General features: G+C 48.6%; 1 non-coding gene across 1 annotated transcript; it reads right to left on the reverse strand.

Moving 5' to 3' along the window:
• Positions 1–4,148: 4,148 nt before the first annotated feature.
• trnaa-agc (transfer RNA alanine (anticodon AGC)) lies at positions 4,149–4,221 on the reverse strand. The gene has a single exon. It is a non-coding gene; the product is annotated as a tRNA-Ala (tRNA).
• Between the last annotated feature and the right edge of the window lie 16,893 nt (positions 4,222–21,114).

The raw sequence follows: 21,114 nt of genomic DNA on the forward strand, positions 1-21,114 counted from the left end.
TTAAAATCTAAGAACAGGCGTTGAAAGCTTGAGAAACCGGTGCGATGTGTCTCTGAATCAGAATAAATGTAATAAGACCATAAAACACTTGAAAAGAATTAGGCCATTTGGCCAGTCGAATGCGCTCCGTCATTCCATTATGGTTGATTTATAGTTATTTTTCTGCCTTCGCGCCCCTAACCTTTGACGCCCTGATTAACTAAGAATCTATAAAACTCCGGCTTAAACCCATCCAGTGTCTTGTCCTGCACCGCCGACTGTGCCAATCGATTCACAGATCTGTGTGCGTGGCTAAAGGAAAAACTTTTCATCTGTGTTCTAAATTGACGTCTCCCAATTCTGTGTCCTCCCCTCCTAATCTCCCCCACTACTGGAAAATGCCCTTTCAACTCCACTCTATCGAGGCATTGCAACATTCGAGATGTTTCAATCAGATCCCCCCTCATTCTTCTGAATCCCCGCGAATACAGACTCGGAGCCGTCAATTCACAGCAATTGTTTACAACCCAGTTGCGTGCGACACGTGACACTGCAAAGGGGGTCACAGTTCAATACCATCACAGTCCAACATCCCTAGTAAACAAAGAAACCCGGAATATATAAAGCAGGACATTAGCTTGAATGATCGGGACAGTAATGGCTCGAACTCAATGTGAATGTATACATTTTAGAATCAGTGTAAGGAACAAAGCGTAAGGTCTTTAAACTTGTTTCTGATCGTTCCCCATGTTGGACATCATTACTGTGAAGGGCCGGTGCTGCAAACCTGCTGTAGCAAGGACAGCCTGTATTTACTGTGTGGAAATACTGTCAGGCCAATGGGAAATGTGTCCCGATGTGTTGTCAAATTAGAGCGAAGTTGGGCCGAAGCAAAATGATTTCTCATTCATACTGTGGGCTTGGACTTGTGCCGAAACTAGAGAGCTTCAGCCAGACAGAGAAAGGAAAAAAACAATCACCCTGCAGAAATAAATTCAGCGAAAACACCGAACAAGAGAGAGAGAGAATGAACGTTGGGTGTCCGGTTCGGCAGCCACGACCAGCACTCTGCAAACGTTCAGGTAATACACACCTCGAGAATGGATATATGTGTTTTCAATATTAGATACCCGGGTGATTTAATCTGCAAGGTAAAATACATTGCTACGGGAGGGATGTAATCAAACGCCGTTATCAATAACGGGAAAGGAGAGTCTGAATGAAAGGCGATGCAGTCCTGCTGGGAAGAAATGTAATCACTGAGAATAACGATATCACGGAGTTCAATTTATTACCATCCCTGTGGATCAGGTGTGGGATTACTTCCGATATTGGAACATTATTTGACGCGTTCATCTGAGCGGTACAGACTTCTAAAAAAATTCAAAGCTGAGGTAATGGGGGAGAGCAGAAGAGCTTTCACCTGCTCTCTGAATCTGGTCTGGGTCACTCCGTAGATAAATGTATTTGTGCAGCTGCTGAAATTCTGAATCACAGAACCCCAAAACTGTGCCTGAAAAAGCCGGATTGACACTTCCAGGTCGGTGTGGAGGCATCGCATGAGAATGAAGACCAGAGTGGTTGTCGCCCAACAGAGAAGGAAACTCGCCGACAGGCTGAAGAGCAGAATGATGGATTGTCTCCGACTCTCCATCTCCAGATCTCGCTGTTTCCCGCAATTTCCCCGTCCCTTCAGCGCCCTTCGGACTCTGCTCGCCGCCAGTATCTGTCTGACGGTCAGAGTATTGAGGGTCAAAATGAGGAAGAAAGGAAGTAGCAGATTCAACAGACGGTCCACCCAATAAAACCACTCAAACGATCCCGAGAAAAGAAGTGCGGACCTACCGAAACATACCCAGATACCCCTCACCAACAACGCCTTCCATGTATATGACATAAAATGGTATGTTCTTTAAAAAGAAACCGATCGATATTGCGCCAATCACTATACCCGCAATTTTGGGGATGCAGTAATTTGTTTTATATTGAGCGGAGCAAATGGCCACAAAGCGATCGAAATTGAAAGCGACAGTAAACAACACGGAACAGTCAACGGCCACGTGACACAGGACGTAGTGGGCAAGGCAGAACGGAGCGTTGTCCAGGAATCTGTGAAGTCTGTTTGCTTGACCCATTTGGTAGAACAGGACTTCGATAATCACCACCATTAGATCCGCCGCAGCCATCGCCACCAGGGAACGTGTGACACATTTGGAGAGACCGCAGTTTCCTCGGCTGAGAATCATGATTGCCACAAGGTTAACTACAGTGAGACAAAAAAGACCAAAAATAAGAATAAAGAAATGCAAACGTATTCTTTGTAGAAACACAGCCGTCAATTGGTCTCTTGAAATTAAATCTCTGCTGGACATTATCAGTGGAAGTAAAAAGATACTTTGTTTGTTTGAGCACCTGACCGCAGCATAAAGCGTTTTACAGGAGCGCATGCTCACGTTAATCTCTTCACGTTCACCGGTGCAGCAGCGATGAGCGAAGTCCAGGAATGATAGAGCACAGAAACGAGTCCTTCGGCCCAATATCTCCATGCTGACCGACATGGTCATCTGGTACCGTTGTCCGTGATTGGGTCAGATTCGTCAAACTGTCCATGTGTACTTTAAATATTGTTAACGACTCTGTTGCTCCCATTTCCTTTCTCAGGCTGTTCAATACACAGAGCAACTTCTATGTGAGGAAACGTCGCTGGGAATCCAGCTACATTTCTGCCCTCAATAAAATGCCCCTCGGCCGAACCTCTCCCTGTAACTCAACCCCGAGAGTCCCTGCAGCATCTTTGTGAATACTGTCTGCACTCTTTTCAGCGGACTTCTGCCTTTCCTATAACAGGGCGACCAAGACTGTTCACAGAACTCCAAGCGCGGTATCTCCAAGGAGAGGGGGAGTGTAATTGAAGTGCGCATCTGCGCTTCTTTCCGAAAGTCCGAGTTACTATTCGATTGCAAGGTCAGATTCTGAAAACAAGATCTTGCACCGCAGCAAACTTCCCTCTGTTTTATTTTACTGCTTCGGGGACAAACCATTGCTCTGAGCAGAACATTGTTACCCGGTCTTAAAAGTGCATTTGTAATGTTTTTTTTAAAATCTGTAATATGCAAGTCAAACGATGACAAAACATAACACACAACACACATAAACACTGTCAGACAGTCACAATTGACAGGGAGGATGCAACAGTGAAATGTTCTGACGGGACGGCGATGCTGGTTTCTGAACAGTGAGCGACCGACTTCCATTCTGTCTTCATTGTGACCATTTGTGACAGTGTTGTAACTTGAAACAATGACAGTGCACGTACGCTGAAGCTAAAATGTTTCAATGTAAATGTGCTTAGTTTAGCGTTTAGCCATTTGTGGATTATATTCATTAATACAGTTAAATTCATCATTATATTACCAAAGACTTCGAAAGATTTTAGCATAATTTCAAAATGATGTTAACATGGTATAAAAGAAATTCCAGCTGCTTTTCCACAAATGCTATGTTCGCGGGGGAATTGCAATCATGGCGAGGCTGTGGTATGGAATTGATGACGGCGCAGTAAAAGAAGTCCTGATCCTTGGAGCCGGAATCGAACCAGCGACCTAAGGATGACTCCATTTCCTCTACAGTCCTCCGCTCTACCAACTGAGCTATCGAAGGAAAAGCGACACCAAGTTTCTCCACGTTGGCTCCTACCGACAATCATTATGCAGATTTCAGCCTGGCATCTGTCGACCGATGGCAAAAGCCTGCCTATGGCAACTATCTCGTCCTTCCAGCACTGGGGGCCACAGGCCACGGGATGACGCCTATCACCGCGCTTCTGACAATTCTAGGGACACTACGATTCCAACACAGCTCTTTGATCGTCCTCGCCCGTTCAAATCAAAGGTTACTCAGCTTTCTCTTTTCACCCAGTAACCAGGGCAATGTCCTTCTAACCACTCACCTGATTTCTGCCTGAATCGTCGCCTGCAGCTCATGCATTACTGAAACACCAGCTGCCAGCCAGCTTTTCCTCCTATCTGCTTTCAACGCAGCAAACCTACGACATTTTCTCCCGGCCCTTTGACTGAGACACTTCCCGCTCGCTCTGCGCCAACCGCATCTTTTGTGCATTCCAAGTTCAGGCATTTGGTGCGACGAATCCTCTGAACACAAAATGTCAATGGAGAATGCGAGCATCGATCTCGCTACCTCTCGCATGCTAAGCGAGCGCTCTACCATTTGAGCTAATTCCCCAGCACGTCGCGATAAGCTCCTATAATTTGCTCCGTTGGCAAACATCAGTGCATGCCTGCCACTGTTCACCGATGCACAATCAGCAGCTCACAGACAGGCACACACACTCACTCACTCACTCACTCACTCACTCATCAGTAGCTGAGAGCGGCGTGAGGTCTCTGCTTCCGTATAAGTAATCGAAAGGTACTTACCCGGGATACCGACAATTACAATGACTGTGTAACAAATAGCCCTGTCTGGAAACATTGTTAATCCAAGGCTGTTCTTGGAATTTTGTCAATTTCTAAATGTCATAAAAGTTGTAAATAGCCAGTAAATAAACTCAAACAGTTATAACAAAGCCCAGAGAGCAAATTTCTTTCGCGCCTACTGGGTAAAACTCTTCACGGATCACACGTTGTTGAGAGTCCACCGCGTCTGGATGTTTCCGTCCTCAATGTAGCTGAAGCTCAGAATGACGTACTTTTATAGAAAAATCGGTCACCAATAATGAAAAAAACTTGTATAGTGACTGGTGCTAATTACCGCTAGCTAGCAAAAATATCTCTGCTCTGACGTACCGTAATGCCAGTGGGGAAATAACACGCCTGATTTCATTGAACTGAACGCAACACCTGTCATGAAGCCTCAAGTGACGGCCGATGCTGGGATCACAACACCAGATGCGATGTTGTCAAACTACTCCGTGTAATGACAGGACATTATCTGCGCATCGCTGGTGACGACAGGAGTCTGTAATCCTGTGGGTGAGTCCACCTCATCAGCGCTGATTCCACTCTCACATTGCGAGTGGAGTCTCTGTCTTGTCACTTCTCCGTGATGACGCACCTTTCATGCGATTCACTGTCACTTTGCTTGCGGGGATTTATTTTTTACTGGACATTAACATGAATGATTTCTGGCGCAAACCCTCACTGTTTGCACTGTTACCGGAGTCAGTCGCAAACACAGATGTTGGCGAGTATGCGGCGCGAAATGCAAACCAATGACCCCAGCATTACCGACATGGTCCGCTGCTGTACAAGACAGAGAAAAACAGAAAATATTGTATCGACATCAGTTTTTTATGCAAATAAGTAGTAGTAACGATATTAAATATGATACAGAGTTACTAGATGATTTTCGAAGCTGGATTTCAGAAAGAAATTGATTTAGAGAAAAAGTGCGTATAAAGCTGCTAAACAGAGATGAACTGCGTAATGGGGCATAAATACACGGACACAGTAAAGCATCAGGATAATTAAACCGAGCTATCAGTTCAACCCCTACAACATCACTGGCCTTATGAATAAGTTTGTTGATTCTGTTGCCGTCTGCTACCCTCAGCCTGCTGCCCCAGCACACAACAGCAAACATGATAGCACTGGCCACCACAGACTCATAGAACGTCCTCAGCATCGTCCGGCAGATGTTAAAGGACCTCAGTCTCCTCAGGAACTAGAGACTGTTCTGACCCTTCTTGTAGACAGCCTCAGTGTTCTTTGATCAGTCCAGTTTATTGTCAATTCGTATCCCCAGGTATTTGTAATCCTTGGATGGAAACAGGGGTCACCGGTGCTTTAGCCCTCCTCAGCTCCACCACCAGCTCCTGAGTCATTTTCACATTAAGCTGCAGATGATTGTGTTCACACCATGTGACAAAGTTTCCCACCGTAGCCCTGTACTCAGCCTCATCTCCCTTGCTGATGCATCCAACTATGGCAGAGTCATCAGAAAACTTCTGAAGATGGCAAGACTCTGTGCAGTAGTCTTATAATATAATATAATATAATATAATATAATATGCTGTTTTGCCAAATCGTTGCTCAACTGACTGACTAGAATTGCACAAAAGTGCGGTAATTATTTCTACCTACAGCAGACTATGAGAGAAATGGTCAGTGGTCCCATATTGATGCCTCGCCACACCCACCCTGACGGGAGTACCCTTACCCCGCTGGGGAACATCCCGCAGTGGCATTTGGTCACAGAGTCATCGAGCAGTACGGCACTGAAACAGACTCTTCTGCTCATCCGCCAGCGCCGAACTGATCCTCTCCCTAGTCCCGTGGACATTGCACCTGGACCATGCCGTCCATAACCCTCCCATTCATGTCGGATCCAATTTCCTCTTCAATGTTGAAATCGGTCCTGCATCCGCCATTTCCGTTGGAGGCCCGTTCCACACTCTCGCTGCCTCAAGAAGATGTCTCGCCGCATATTGCCCGGATATATTTCACCTTTCACCCGTAGCTCACTACTCTCGTCAAACCTCAGTGAAATACGCCTGCTTGTATCTACGCTATCTACACCCTTCATAAATTGGAACATCTCTTAAAAACCTTCCCTCTCACTCCAACGCTTGAGGGAACCCGAACCTCTTCCTAACCTACTCAAACCTTCCCTCCAACTCCCCTCCTCATGTCCCGGCAGCATCCTTCTAATTTTTCTATGTACTCCGTCAAAGTTATTATTGATATCCTTCATGCAGGTTGGACACCAGAACACATACAATACTCGATATTAGGCATTACCAACGACTTATACAACTTCAGCATAGCATCACAGCCCCTGTCCTCGTCGCTTCGATGTCTGAAGGCCGATGTGCCTATAGTTCTCTTTACAACCCTATCTGCCTGCGACGCCACCTTCAAGGGATTATGGATCAGTCTTCCCAGGTCCCCCGTTATACTGCAGTACTCAATCCCCCCCCCCCCCACCTTTTACACTGTAAGTCCTACCACGGTTTGTCCTCCCTAAGAGATACACCACACACTGACCTGTATTCAAGACCATCAGCCACTCTCGCTGTCTACCACTCATCCAATATCCGTATCATTCGCAAATCTGCAGAGTGTATTTATCAGATTTTCAGTCAGATCAATGATATCTTTAACAAACAACAATGGACCCAGTGCAACACCTGCGGTACACCAGTAACTACAGGCCTCCAGTTAGAGAGGCCACTACCTACTACCACCCTCTGGATTCTGCCTCTAGGACAGGGTTTCCAATATTTTTATTGCATGGAGCCCTACGATTAACCGAGGGGTCCGTGGATACAAGGAAGGGAACCACTGCTGTAAGCCAATGTTGCATCCAATTTACTACCGCATTCACAGTGACAAAACACGGAACACTCCGGACCAACCTCTCAGGCCCGACATTGACAAAGGCTTTTTCTAAAGTCCAGGCGGACATGAGCCACTGCAATTCCTTCATCAGCTTTCCTGGTCACCTCCCCGAAAAACTTTGTAAGATTGGTGAGGCACTACGTAACACGCACAGACCTAATCAGACCCGGTGTAACCAAATATTTACATATTCGATCCCTTAGCTAATCTGCTAATAATGTTCCCACTTCTGACGTCATGTTCAAGGACTTAGTCCCAGAATCTTTCTCAGGTAACAGAATTCATTAGCAACCATCCAGTTCTCAGGCACCCGACCCGTAACAGACCGCGACAGACCCAAATGCGGTGGAACCAACACGCCAGAAGATTGTGAAAATGAAGGCATGTTGAAATTTGATTTTGAGTTATAGAATAAGGAGCCGTTTGCCATCGGTTTGCTAATCTGGGCTTGTACTGCGCTATAAATCTCCGCACTGAGTGCAGTATTGATCCGGTTGCATGGCGGCCCGGTGTGGGAACTCCAATGCCGCAGAACGGAAACACCTGCACAAGGTAGTGGATGCATCCCATCCCATCACAGGAAAAGCCCCACACACCCGACAGGTGAAAACACAGGAAACTAGCGACACATCTACAACGTGTGACGTCACAAGGAAGCAGATGGCGTAATCAGGAGCGCCCACCTTCCAGGTGATTCTCTTTTATCCCGGCTGCCATCGGAAAGAGACACAAGACCAAGTTTTGGAACAATTCTTCACTCCGACCATCAGGCACCTGAAACAACGCGGATTACTTCACTCACCGCAAAACTGAACAGATTCCACAACCATGGACACACTTTCAATGGTCCTGAAAGTCATGTTCTCGTAATATTGATGTGATGTATTCATCTATCAAGTTATCTATTTCCCTGTATATCTGACTCCCTATCTACTTATAGTTATTTATTTATTTATTTATTTATTTATTTACTGATTTTCATTGTTCATGATTCACTCCGTTGGCCAGTGTTGACCATGGCTGATGCGACCGAGTTGTCTCCCTGATACACATGCCAATATGCAAAGCCATTGCAACAGGACACGCAGAGCACGTTGTTGCCACGTAGTTGTTTGTTCCCAACATTTCCCCGTAGTTTGCTACCGAAGCTTTCCCCAGGACTGGGTTTTGTCGTAGGTTTGAGTACAGAATTTTCCATCACATGATGAGTGCCAACCCCGGCTGACAAGCCCCATCCGTCCGAAGCCATGGTGAGCCGCCTTTGCTCCTCATCCTGTCCATAGAAATTGTTCCGCCGGGCTTAGTAGTTAAACCTCATGTGAAGGTCAGGAGTTGGGCTTGTTCAGACGCGCTAGACAACTCAGAGGTTGTGTGAGAAACACGCCATTGAGAGATGTTTTGTGTAGTGGGAGTTAATCAGCATTACCAACCCCGTCTATCACACGCATAATGAAGCTTTTCATTCTGATTACTATTTAAGTTTTTTTTTCTCAGCTCAAGCTGGTCAAACTTGCGGCATGTCCACAGCCGAGGGCACTTATTTTCTTAATTGCGGGGAGTTTTAGGAGCATTCTAGAGTTGTTTATTATTGTGGCTTTCTCGAGACTTACATAAATATTGCTGTGAAGGCCTAACTGTTTAAAAATACTGTATAGTGTGTTTGGGATGAGACCAGTTGTGAATATTACTATTGGGACAATGTATACTAGACAATGTATGCTAGAGCTGTTCGGGAGGGTTTAAACTAATTTGGCGGGGGTGGGAACCGGAGTGTTCGTGCTGAGGATGAGGTACGAGGGGTGATTGACGGACGGGCGTCATGTATTGGCCCCATTTGTAATAATGGACCAGCCTTAATGTAATTGTAGGACTCCGACTCTAAAACTGGATTAGGTTTTATTTGTAGTAACGTACGCTGCCTTTTAGGAGTTAGCATTTTAAAGCAAGAATTTGGTGAATGACGCTTGCCACCTGATTTCACCTGTATCAGTAATCAAACTGAGTTAATCTGCTGCAGGATCCTGTGCTGCGATCGATTGTTTCTGCTTTCTCGTGACATTGTCGGCTGGAACTTGTTGTTCTTTTCTTCTGTATTTTATATTGGTTCAGAGTTCACCACCTTGTGTTGCCCCGTTCCTGGGAAAAGGACTCCAACTCTGAGCCAAACCTTCGACGTTTCCTTGTCGACATCGACTCTGTTCAGATCTTGGGGATGTCCTCCGTGGAAGGTCATGTTCTTCCATCGGATAACTTTCAGTTCTGAAGTGACAATTTTATTATTTTCCCTATATTCCCAGATACAAGTATCTGGGAGTACAGTTAGACGAGAAGCTAGACTGGACTGCCAACACAGATGCCTTGTGCAGGAAGGCACAGAGTCGACTGTACTTCCTTAGAAGGTTGGCGTCATTCAGTCTCTGCAGTGAGATGCTGAAGATGTTCTATAGGTCAGTTGTGGAGAGCGCCCTCTTCTTTGTAGTGGCGTGTTGGGGAGGAAGCATTAAGAAGAGGGACGCCTCACGTCTTAATAAGCTGGTAAGGAAGGCGGGCTCTGTCGTGGGCAAAGTACTGGAGAGTTTAACATCGGTAGCTGAGCGAAGGGCGCTGAGTAGGCTACGGTCAATTATGGAAAACCCTGAACATCCTCTACATAGCACCATCCAGAGACAGAGAAGCAGTTTCAGCGACAGGTTACTATCGATGCAATGCTCCTCAGACAGGATGAAGACGTCAATACTCCCCAATGCCATAAGGCTTTACAATTCAACTGCCAGGATTTAAGAACTTTTTAAAGCTATTACTAATGCTTTTTGAGTCAGTGATTTAGATGCATATCATATTCTTACTGAGTTAAGTATTGTATGTAATTAGCTTTTGCTACAACAAGTGTATGGGACATTGGAAAAAAGGTTGAATTTCCACATGGGGATGAATAAAGTATCTATCTATCTATCTATCTATCTATCTATCTATCTATCTATCTATCTATCTATCTATCTATCTATCTATCTATCTATCTATCTATCTATCTATCTATCTATCTATCTATCTATCTATCATATTGTACTTTCATTTAAGTTTAATGGTGTGGTCTCCATATCAGAATTCCACATGTTCGCGTTGATTACTAAAGCTTGTCTTCCTTGATGAAAAGTTACCTTTCAAGTTTCATCTGGGTAGTGTGTAAACTTATTACGTCTGTTAATTCTCTTCCGCCTCTGTCCGAGGTACCTGCTCTCAAGTGCATGTAGTGTTTTCTAAAATTTTCATTTCAGTTGTAATTTTTCTTTATCAGTTTTCCAGATAGGTTTTGACAAACAAATATAATGTATTTGCAGCCAAACTGTGTGTTGCCTTTGTAATATTTTCACTATTGAGCTCTTTCTGGCACATTTTCTTAAGCCCTGAAGTGATTTATTTCCATTCATCACACTGTGATCCAATTCGTTTGCATTTTGATATCCCAGGTGTTTATCTGTTTCATTTCCATCCATCGGGAGTATCGGACCTTGCTGCTCTACTCGCTCTATTGCACCTTTCATTATGTATAATGTTCTGTGGTTGTCCAGTCCAAATGACATGTTTCTCTAGTGTGGGGCAGAATTGAATGATTTTTATAGTCAACATAACCACATGAAAGCTTTCACATATTCATTCGGGCTTGATTTAGAATTACAGAATCTATTATCAGTTATCTTTACATATTTTGACACCCTCACGGCATACTTTCTGCTCTTCTGAAATTATATTGTGATTATCTCAGTGAGTGTCGAATAGCTATGGGATGCATGATGCTACAATTTTATATCCTGTTTGTAAACAGGTAAATTATTATCAATGGTATTATTGCTGCTGCATGTTTTTTTTCCTTTTGCTCTCAGCTCCGGCTGCTAAACCCTGAGGCACGAGCAAACCTCACACACCTACTTCTCAATTCGTGTGAACTTTCCAGCCACTCTATTCGTGTGAATTATCATGGCGTTCTGGAGACTGACATCAGTATTGCTGTGTCGGCCTCATTGTTTAATGCTACTACGTGCTGACTTTCGGATGATGTCAGATGTAGCTGTCACAATTGAAAGAATGTGTTACAAGGATTATCCATCAGCAATAATGATCATTTAGGTACAGAAGGAGTTTGTATTTATTGATACGTGCCTTTATTGTCTGAGCTAAATCAGCACGTGAACGTACACAGCCGACTAAGTTTCCATAAACCTGGGACAAGTGTCAAATAATCGAAAAGATGGTTGCTGGTGAAGAGTGGGGTTCCACAGGGCTCCATGTTGGGACCGATTCTTCTTACGTTTTATGCCAATGATTTCAATGATGGAATTTATCGCTTTTATTTGCAATGTTTGCAGGCGATATGAAGAAAGGTGGATGGGCAGGGAGCTTTGTGTAAGTAGAGAGGCTACAGAAGCACCGACATAAATTAAGAGAATGGGTAAAGAAATGGCAGATGGAAGTTAGTACCGTCTCTGGTCATGCACATTGGTAGGGGAAATGAAAGCATTGATTCTTTTCTAAACGGAGGGAAAATACAAACAGAAACTCAGGGGGAAAGGGACACGGGAGGTCCTGTGTAGCAGTCCATAAAGGGGAATTTGCAGGTTGAGTCTGCGGTGAAGAAGGCGTGCAATGTCAGCGTGGATTTCCAGAGAACCAGAATATAAAAGCAAGAAGATAATGCGGACACTTTATAAAGAACTGGTGGGGTCTCACCTGGAGGGTAATGAGCTTTTTCCGGCCCCTTGTTTGACTGGAGATGGCTCAGATCAGTTTCACGAAAGTGATTGCAAGATTGGATGGCGTGCCGTCTGAAAAATGTTTGATGGCTTTGGGTCTGTATTCACTGGAATTCAGAAAAATTAGGAGTAGCCTCATTGAAAACTATGGAATAGTGAAAGGCCTTGATAGAGTGGGTGTGGAGAGGATGTTATGGAAGGCAATCCTTTTAAAATAGAGATGAGGAAGAATTCCTTCAGCCAGAGAGTGGTGAATCAGTGGAATTCTTTACCACTGTCATCAGTGCAGACAAATGTGTTTCTGTATATTTAATGCACAGTGTGACAGATTCCTGATTGTTCAGGACATGAGTGGATGTGGGTGGAAGACAGAAGACTGGAGCTGAAAGGAAAATTGGATCAGCCATGATGGAATGGCGAAGCACACTCGGTGTAACAAATGGTTTAATTCCACTCCTACAATTATGGTCTGATGTCATTGAATATTAACTGGTTAAACAGCCTCATGAGCGGAACCATCTCAAAGGCCTTCTGAAAATCCAAGTACACAAATCCAACGATTCTCCTGAATCTAACCTGCGTGTAACTTCTTTAACAATTTTCAGAAGATCTGTCCGGCAGGATTCCACATTAAAAACCAGAAGATTGAATAAGTGAAGAAATTCTTGGGAGATCCGCTGGTGCCCTCAGTCTCCCCGGCTGATCAGGTCTGGTTGGAAAGTGGATATACTAGATAGGTGATTCCTTTTACCGGTAACTTTTGTGGTTGGACCAATCAGAGAAACAAAAACATAAGCGAAGTTAGAATTAGATCCTGGTTAGCACTGTTGAAAAATTATGATTGACACAACCAAGTAATCCGGACGTGGATAGGTGTTCGGGCTATGGGACAAATTTGTGAAAGATAGGTGGAGGCGTTGGTAGGGCTGAGGAAGCAATGTGATTGCAGCAGGACACAGGCAAATGTGAAGAATGGGCAAAAATGTGGCAGATGGAATACAATATTGGGAAATGTACGATGCTGCTTTTTGGCAAAAGAAACAATAGTGAACTATTATCTGATTGGGGAGAAGGTTCAAGCAACAGAAGTACAGAAGAAAATATGAGTCCTCGGGCAAGACTCCCAGAAGGTTAATTTACAGGATGAGCTTGTGTAAAGAAGGCAAATGTAACGCTGGCATTTATTTAGAGTAAAGTGGAAGATATAAGCAAGGAGATAATGCTGGCAGTTTATAAGACCTTATTAGGCCACACTTAAATCATTTGGGACCCATATCTCGGAAAACGTGTGCTGTCGTTGCAGAGAGTCCAGAGGATGTTCAGGATGATGATTCCGGGAATGAAGGGGTTAAGTTATGAGGAGCGTTTGCCAGCCTTGGCCCTGTACTCCTGCACTGACTTAAGTTTAATGAATGCGGGTGGTGGGGTGGCAAATCTCACTGAAACCCACCGAATGTGGGAAAAGTCTAGAAAGGGTGGATGAGGACTGGTCTTTTCGTATGTTGGGGATAGCCATAACAGAGGACACAGCCTCAAAACTGAGGAGCGACCTTTCAGATTAGTTATAAAGAATCTTATTCAGTCAGAGAGCAGTGAATCTGTGGAATTCTCTGACACAGACGGCGGTGAGGGCCACATCTGTGGGTACATTTAAGGCAGAATCCAGAAACTTGCTGATCAGTCAGGGCATTACAGGATATGCCGAGGAGGTAGGTGCATGGGGTTGAGTGAGAACCGAGATCAGCCATGATAGAATGGCAGAGCAGGCTTGACGGGCTGAATGGCCTAATTTCTGCTCCTATGTCGTATGGTCTTATACAGTGAAGAATGACACAAAATACTTGCTACGTTCGGCCGCTATTTCTTTGCTCGATCGGCAGCACCATCTTCCAGCGGTACAATATCAACTCGCCCTCTTTTACTATTTGTATGTATGAACAGCTCTTGATAACTGATATTATTGGCTCACTTACTTTAATTTTTCATCTTGTCTCTCCTGTGTGTCTTTTTTCCGTTGTCTCCTGTTGGTTATGTAATTTCCAATCCTCTAACTTCCCACTTTTTTCTTGCAATATTACGTGATTCTGCTTTTGTTTTATCAAAAACAGGAGAAAATCTGTGGATGCTGGAAATCCAAGCAACACAAACACAAAATGCTGGAGGAACCTAAGAGGCCAGGCAGCGTATATGGGAAATAGTAAACAGTCGACGTTTCGGGCCGAGACCCTTCATCAGGACTGGGAAAAAAAAGATGAGACGTCAGAGGAAGAAGTGTGGGGGTGAGAGGGATGGAAGAAGTGGTAGATGACAGGTGAAACTGGGAGAATGGGAGTAATGAAGGAAGAATCTTCTCAGGATATAATTTCCTTAACGATTCTCAAAAGTTCATTGCTAATACCTCCACATCTCCTCAGCCACCTCTTTCAGATCTCTGGAGTGTACACCATCCGGTCCTGGTGAACTATTTAACTTCAGACCTTTGTGTTTCCCAAAAACCTTCCCCTGAGTAACGTTACTTTACACATTCTGACCACTGACATCTGGGACTTCCGTATTCCTGGCAGAGTGATAAGAGTGATGTACAATACTTATTCAGTTCATCTGCCATTCCCATGCACCCCCACCACATTACTACCTCTCCAGCATCATTTTACAGTGGTCTTTGTCTGACCCCGGAAGTGTGTGATGGGACGGTGTGGTGGGAGATTCACTCTGTGTCTGATCCTGCATGTGTGTGATGGGACGGTGTGGAGGGAGATTGTCTCTGTTTCTGTCCCCGGGAATGTGTGATGGGACGGTGTGGAGGGAGATTCACTCTGTGTCTGACCCCGGGAGTGTGTGATGGGACGGTGTGGAGGGAGATTCACTCTGTGTCTGACCCCGGAAATGTGTGTGACGTGACGGTCTGGAGGGAGATTCACTCTGAGTCTGACCCCGGGAGAGTGTGATGGGACGGTGCGGAGGGAGATTGTCTCTGTGTCTGAGCCCGGGAGTGTGTGATGGGACGGTGTTGAGGGAGATTCACTCTGTGTCTGACCCCGGGAGTGTGTGTGACGTGACGGTGTGGAGGGAGATTCACTCTGTGTCTGACCCCGGGAGTGTGTGTGATGTGACGGTGTGGAGGGAGATTCACTCTGTGCCTGACCCCGGGTGTGTGTGTGTGACGGGACGGTGTGGAGGGAGATTCCCTCGGTGTCTGACCCCGGGAGTGTGTGATGCGACGGTGTGGAGGTAGATTCACTCTGTGTCTGACCCGGGGAGTGTGTGATGGGACGGTGCGGTGGGAGATTCACTGTGTGTCTGACCCCGGGAGTGTGTGATAGGACGGTGCGGACGGAGATTCAATCTGTGCATGACCGGGGAGTGTGTGATGCGACGGTGCGGAGGGAGAATCATTCTGTGTCTAACCCCGGGAGTGTGTGATGGGACGGTGTGGATGGAGATTCACTCTGTGTCTGACCCCGGGAGTGTGTGTGACGTGACGGTGTGGAGGGAGATTCACTCTGTGTCTGACCCCGGGAGTGTGTGTGACATGACGGTCTGGAGGGAGATTCACTCTGAGTCTGACCCCGGGAGAGTGTGATGGGACGGTGCGGAGGGAGATTGTCTCTGTGTCTGACCCCGGGAGTGTGTGTGACGTGACGGTGTTGAGGGAGATTCACTCTGTGTCTGACCCCGGGAGTGTGTGTGACGTGACGGTGTGGAAGGAGATTCACTCTGTGTCTGACCCTGGGTGTGTGTGTGACGGGACGGTGTGGAGGGAGATTGCCTCTGTGTCTGACCCCGGGAGTGTGTGATGGGACGGTATGGAGGGAGATTGCCTCTGTGTCTGACCCCAGGAGTGTGTGATGGGACGGTGTGGAGGGAGATTGCCTCTGTGTCTGAACCCGGGAGTGTGTGATGGGACGTTGTGTTGGGAGATTCACTCCGTGTCTGACCCCGGAATTGTGTGATGGGTCGGTGTGGAGGGAGATTCACTCTGTGTCTGTCCTCGGGAGTGTGTGATGGGACAGTGTGGAGGGAGATTCACTCTGTGTCTGACCCCGGGAGTGTGTGTGACGTGGCGGTGTGGAGGGAGCTTCACCCTGTGTCTGCCCCCGGGAGTGTGTGATAGGACGGTGCGGAGGGAGATTCACTCTGTGGCTGACCCCAGGAGTGTGTGATGGGACGGTGTGGAGGGAAATTCACTCTGAGTCTTCCCCGGGAGTTTGTGATGGGATCGTTTTGAGGGAGCTTCACTCTGAGTCCGACACCAGGAGTATGTGATGGTACGATGCAGATGGAGATTCACTCTGTGTCTCACCCTGGGAGTGTGTGATGGGACAGTGTATAGCAACATTCAGTCTGTGTCTGAACCCGGGTGTGTGTGATGGGACGATGTGGGGGTAGCTTCACTCTGTGACTGTGCCGGGGGAGTGTCTGATGGACGGTGTGGAGGGAGCTTCCTTCTATGTCTGACCCCAGGAGTGTGTGCTGGTACAATGCAGAGTGAGATTCACTCTGTGTCTGAACCCAGGAGTGTGTGTGACGTGACGGTGTGGAGGGACATTCACTCTGTGCCTGACCCCGGGTGTGTGTGTGACGGGACGGTGTGGAGGGAGATTGCCTCGGTGTCTGACCCCGGGAGTGTGTGATGGGACGGTGTGGAGGGAGATTGTCTCTGTGTCTGACCCCGGGAGTGTGTGATGGGACGGTGTGGAGGGAGATTCATTCTTTGTCTGACACCGGAAGTGTGTGATGGGACGGTGTGGAGGGAGATTCACTCTTTGTGTGACCCCGGAAGTGTGTGATGCGACGGTGTGGTGGGAGATTCACTCTGTGTCTGATCCTGCATGTGTGTGATGGGACGGTGTGGAGGGAGATTGTCTCTGTTTCTGTCCCCGGGAATGTGTGATGGGACGGTATGGAGGGAGATTCACTCTGTGTCTGACCCCGGGAGTGTGTGATGGGACGGTGTGGAGGGAGATTCACTCTGTGTCTGACCCCGGAAATGTGTGTGACGTGACGGTCTGGAGGGAGATTCACTCTGAGTCTGACCCCGGGAGAGTGTGATGGGACGGTGCGGAGGGAGATTGTCTCTGTGTCTGAGCCCGGGAGTGTGTGATGGGACGGTGTTGAGGGAGATTCACTCTGTGTCTGACCCCGGGAGTGTGTGTGACGTGACGGTGCGGAGGGAGATTCACTCTGTGTCTGACCCCGGGAGTGTGTGTGATGTGACGGTGTGGAGGGAGATTCACTCTGTGCCTGACCCCGGGTGTGTGTGTGACGGGACGGTGTGGAGGGAGATTCCCTCGGTGTCTGACCCCGGGAGTGTGTGATGCGACGGTGTGGAGGTAGATTCACTCTGTGTCTGACCCCGGAAGTGTGTGATAGGACGGTGTGGAGGGAGATTCACTCTGTGTCTGACCCCGGGAGAGTGTGATGGGACGGTGCGGTGGGAGATTCACTGTGTGTCTGACCCCGGGAGTGTGTGATGGGACGGTGTGGAGGGAGATTCACTCTTTGTCTGACCCCGGAAGTGTGTGATGGGACGGTGTGGTGGGAGATTCACTCTGTGTCTGATCCTGCATGTGTGTGATGGGACGGTGTGGAGGGAGATTGTCTCTGTTTCTGTCCCCGGGAATGTGTGATGGGACGGTGTGGAGGGAGATTCACTCTGTGTCTGACCCCGGGAGTGTGTGATGGGACGGTGTGGAGGGAGATTCACTCTGTGTCTGACCCCGGAAATGTGTGTGACGTGACGGTCTGGAGGGAGATTCACTCTGAGTCTGACCCCGGGAGAGTGTGATGGGACGGTGCGGAGGGAGATTGTCTCTGTGTCTGAGCCCGGGAGTGTGTGATGGGACGGTGTTGAGGGAGATTCACTCTGTGTCTGACCCCGGGAGTGTGTGTGACGTGACGGTATGGAGGGAGATTCACTCTGTGTCTGACCCCGGGAGTGTGTGTGATGTGACGGTGTGGAGGGAGATTCACTCTGTGCCTGACCCCGGGTGTGTGTGTGACGGGACGGTGTGGAGGGAGATTCCCTCGGTGTCTGACCCCGGGAGTGTGTGATGCGACGGTGTGGAGGTAGATTCACTCTGTGTCTGACCCGGGGAGTGTGTGATGGGACGGTGCGGTGGGAGATTCACTGTGTGTCTGACCCCGGGAGTGTGTGATAGGACGGTGCGGACGGAGATTCAATCTGTGCATGACCGGGGAGTGTGTGATGCGACGGTGCGGAGGGAGAATCATTCTGTGTCTAACCCCGGGAGTGTGTGATGGGACGGTGTGGATGGAGATTCACTCTGTGTCTGACCCCGGGAGTGTGTGTGACGTGACGGTGTGGAGGGAGATTCACTCTGTGTCTGACCCCGGGAGTGTGTGTGACATGACGGTCTGGAGGGAGATTCACTCTGAGTCTGACCCCGGGAGAGTGTGATGGGACGGTGCGGAGGGAGATTGACTCTGTGTCTGACCCCGGGAGTGTGTGTGACGTGACGGTGTGGAGGGAGATTCACTCTGTGTCTGACCCTGGGTGTGTGTGTGACGGGACGGTGTGGAGGGAGATTGCCTCTGTGTCTGACCCCGGGAGTGTGTGATGGGACGGTATGGAGGGAGATTGCCTCTGTGTCTGACCCCGGGAGTGTGTGATGGGACGGTGTGGAGGGAGATTGCCTCTGTGTCTGAACCCGGGAGTGTGTGATGGGACGTTGTGTTGGGAGATTCACTCCGTGTCTGACCCCGGAATTGTGTGATGGGTCGGTGTGGAGGGAGATTCACTCTGTGTCTGTCCTCGGGAGTGTGTGATGGGACAGTGTGGAGGGAGATTCACTCTGTGTCTGACCCCGGGAGTGTGTGTGACGTGGCGGTGTGGAGGGAGCTTCACCCTGTGTCTGCCCCCGGGAGTGTGTGATAGGACGGTGCGGAGGGAGATTCACTCTGTGGCTGACCCCAGGAGTGTGTGATGGGACGGTGTGGAGGGAAATTCACTCTGAGTCTTCCCCGGGAGTTTGTGATGGGATCGTTTTGAGGGAGCTTCACTCTGAGTCCGACACCAGGAGTATGTGATGGTACGATGCAGATGGAGATTCACTCTGTTTCTCACCCTGGGAGTGTGTGATGGGACAGTGTATAGCAACATTCAGTCTGTGTCTGAACCCGGGTGTGTGTGATGGGACGATGTGGGGGTAGCTTCACTCTGTGACTGTGCCGGGGGAGTGTCTGATGGACGGTGTGGAGGGAGCTTCCTTCTATGTCTGACCCCAGGAGTGTGTGCTGGTACAATGCAGAGTGAGATTCACTCTGTGTCTGAACCCGGGAGGGTGTGTGACGTGACGGTGTGGAGGGAGCTTCACCCTGTGTCTGACCCCGGGAGAGTGTGATGGGACGGTGCGGAGGGACATTCACTCTGTGCCTGACCCCGGGTGTGTGTGTGACGGGACGGTGTGGAGGGAGATTGCCTCGGTGTCTGACCCCGGGAGTGTGTGATGGGACGGTGTGGAGGGAGATTGTCTCTGTGTCTGACCCCGGAAGTGTGTGATGGGACGGTGTGGAGGGAGATTCACTCTTTGTGTGACCCCGGAAGTGTGTGATGGGACGGTGTGGTGGGAGATTCACTCTGTGTCTGATCCTGCATGTGTGTGATGGGACGGTGTGGAGGGAGATTGTCTCTGTTTCTGTCCCCGGGAATGTGTGATGGGACGGTATGGAGGGAGATTCACTCTGTGTCTGACCCCGGGAGTGTGTGATGGGACGGTGTGGAGGGAGATTCACTCTGTGTCTGACCCCGGAAATGTGTGTGACGTGACGGTCTGGAGGGAGATTCACTCTGAGTCTGACCCCGGGAGAGTGTGATGGGACGGTGCGGAGGGAGATTGTCTCTGTGTCTGAGCCCGGGAGTGTGTGATGGGACGGTGTTGAGGGAGATTCACTCTGTGTCTGACCCCGGGAGTGTGTGTGACGTGACGGTGCGGAGGGAGATTCACTCTGTGTCTGACCCCGGGAGTGTGTGTGATGTGACGGTGTGGAGGGAGATTCACTCTGTGCCTGACCCCGGGTGTGTGTGTGACGGGACGGTGTGGAGGGAGATTCCCTCGGTGTCTGACCCCGGGAGTGTGTGATGCGACGGTGTGGAGGTAGATTCACTCTGTGTCTGACCCCGGAAGTGTGTGATAGGACGGTGTGGAGGGAGATTCACTCTCTGTCTGACCCCGGGAGTGTGTGTGACGTGACGGTGTGGAGGGAGATTCACTCTGTGTCTGACCCCGGGAGAGTGTGATGGGACGGTGCGGTGGGAGATTCACTGTGTGTCTGACCCCGGGAGTGTGTGATGGGACGGTGTGGAGGGAGATTCACTCTTTTTCTGACCCCGGAAGTGTGTGATGGGACGGTGTGGTGGGAGATTCACTCTGTGTCTGATCCTGCATGTGTGTGATGGGACGGTGTGGAGGGAGATTGTCTCTGTTTCTGTCCCCGGGAATGTGTGATGGGACGGTGTGGAGGGAGATTCACTCTGTGTCTGACCCCGGGAGTGTGTGATGGGACGGTGTGGAGGGAGATTCACTCTGTGTCTGACCCCGGAAATGTGTGTGACGTGACGGTCTGGAGGGAGATTCACTCTGAGTCTGACCCCGGGAGAGTGTGATGGGACGGTGCGGAGGGAGATTGTCTCTGTGTCTGAGCCCGGGAGTGTGTGATGGGACGGTGTTGAGGGAGATTCACTCTGTGTCTGACCCCGGGAGTGTGTGTGACGTGACGTTGTGGAGGGAGATTCACTCTGTGTCTGACCCCGGGAGTGTGTGTGATGTGACGGTGTGGAGGGAGATTCACTCTGTGCCTGACGCCGGGTGTGTGTGTGACGGGACGGTGTGGAGGGAGATTCCCTCGGTGTCTGACCCCGGGAGTGTGTGATGCGACGGTGTGGAGGTAGATTCACTCAGTGTCTGACCCGGGGAGTGTGTGATGGGACGGTGCGGTGGGAGATTCACTGTGTGTCTGACCCCGGGAGTGTGTGATAGGACGGTGCGGACGGAGATTCAATCTGTGCA

Source organism: Hemitrygon akajei, unplaced genomic scaffold, assembly GCF_048418815.1.
Source record: "Hemitrygon akajei unplaced genomic scaffold, sHemAka1.3 Scf000047, whole genome shotgun sequence".
Classification (NCBI taxonomy): domain Eukaryota; kingdom Metazoa; phylum Chordata; class Chondrichthyes; order Myliobatiformes; family Dasyatidae; genus Hemitrygon; species Hemitrygon akajei.